Source organism: Silene latifolia, chromosome Y (assembly GCF_048544455.1).
Source record: "Silene latifolia isolate original U9 population chromosome Y, ASM4854445v1, whole genome shotgun sequence".
Classification (NCBI taxonomy): Eukaryota; Viridiplantae; Streptophyta; class Magnoliopsida; order Caryophyllales; family Caryophyllaceae; genus Silene; species Silene latifolia.
The window spans coordinates 290656269-290657926 of record NC_133538.1 but is presented as its reverse complement, the minus strand read 5'-3'; the positions used below and the strand labels follow the sequence as shown (position 1 = coordinate 290657926).

The 1658-nt window shown below is 39.6% G+C and overlaps 1 non-coding gene across 1 annotated transcript; it reads right to left on the bottom strand.

The window, feature by feature from the left end:
* Window positions 1–1298: 1298 nt before the first annotated feature.
* LOC141637025 (small nucleolar RNA R71) lies at window positions 1299–1405 on the bottom strand. Its single transcript, XR_012541589.1, has one exon. It is a non-coding gene; the product is annotated as a small nucleolar RNA R71 (small nucleolar RNA).
* Window positions 1406–1658: the final 253 nt, after the last annotated feature.

Below are 1658 nucleotides of genomic sequence, written 5' to 3'. Positions count from 1 at the left end.
TATGTTTGATGAAATGCGAGCCTATGAATCCTTGCATTTTTTTACCCATCACTTATCTTTTCAATGAGACTTGTAAGACATAAACCAACTCGAGTCTCATTAGACCAAGCATGTTGTTGAGTAGGGAAGACTAAGTCGACTTGTTGGTGTTGTACAATCTAATCGATTCGGCTCCGGGACCCAAACTTTCCTAGGATTGTAAGATATAACCCAACTCAATCCATCACAACAATAATTGCTTGCTTATAATTTGAGAATATGTTTGTATGATCAATTCCCATGAATCCCCTATGACCCCATGATACCCTAGTGCTTTTTATCAATTGTTTACAACCCTTTTTAATTCATCTTGCTTGTTTACTTTTATTGTTATTTAGTGTAGTGACCTTCTACATCAACCCAAATTGTGACACCCCTAAGACACCACTAGTTGCAATAGAAATCTCATCTCAATTCCCGTCCCTTGGGATCCGACCTTTACTTGCCTCTTTACTAATTGTAGAGTTGTTTGTGAAGCTAAAAATTGTGTTTTGGTCTAGGTGCTCCTAACGACAAGTTACCGAAAAGATTTTAGTCCGACCACAAATGGCGCCGTTGCCGGGGACGGTGTTAACTTGATTTAGATTTTCTTATATTGTTATTAGTTGTGTCTTTCTTTGCCTTGGGGAAGTAAAACTCCTCAAGGTTTGTTCTAATTGTTTTCAACTTGTTTGATATTTTGCATGTCTAGAAGGTCACAAGGTGACTTGTTACCTTTTGATCGTGAAATTGAAAGAACTTTGACAACCAATAGAAGACTTGCTAGGAGAAATTTGGGAGGTATTGGTGAGGTTTTAGATACTCAACCAACTATTAAGTTCATCAACCCTTTTGCAAGAGAAGGTGAGGAGAACCCAACATAAAATATAACACAAAATCATCCCTTAATGCCTAAGTTTTCATCACATTCCGTACCCACCGAGGAGAACCTACCCAATGGTACTCCCACACCACAACATCTAACCGGAAATTTTATTGTCAAATCCGCATTTATCCAATTAGTCGAAAGAAGCCAATTTGGGGGGATGCCTAGTAAAGACCCTCACTCTCATATGGAATCCTTTTGTTACTATTGTGATGCGATTTCTCAAACCGGTGTAACTCAAGACCAAATTCGATGGGTCTTATTTCCTTTTTCTCTAATTGGCACCGCGAAACAATGGTTGAAGGGCCTTGATAAGGCCACTCTCGGAATTGATTCTTGGAAGAAGTTGGCTTAAGCTTTCTACAAAAAGTTCTATCCACCGGAAAAGACTAACATGCTAAGAGCTCAGATTACGGGTTTTAAGCAAAGGGATGAAGAATATTTGTATGAAGCTTGGGAGCGGTTCAAAGGAATTTGTCGCTCATGTCCTCACCATGGACTTAGCGAGTGGTTCTTGGTAACACAATTTTAGAACGGTCTATATGAAGATTCAAGGAACATTCTCAACATGGGGTCCAATGGAATGTTCACCGAAGTTGATGACAATCAAACTTGGAACAAAATTGAGGAAATGGCGGTCCATAACTCGCAATATAGTAGACCTCGCAAGGCTACTAGAGGAGGAAAGCATGAAGTGGACTCCGTTACTCAATTGGGTGCTCAACTTAGTGCTCACATTGATACCATCAATTTG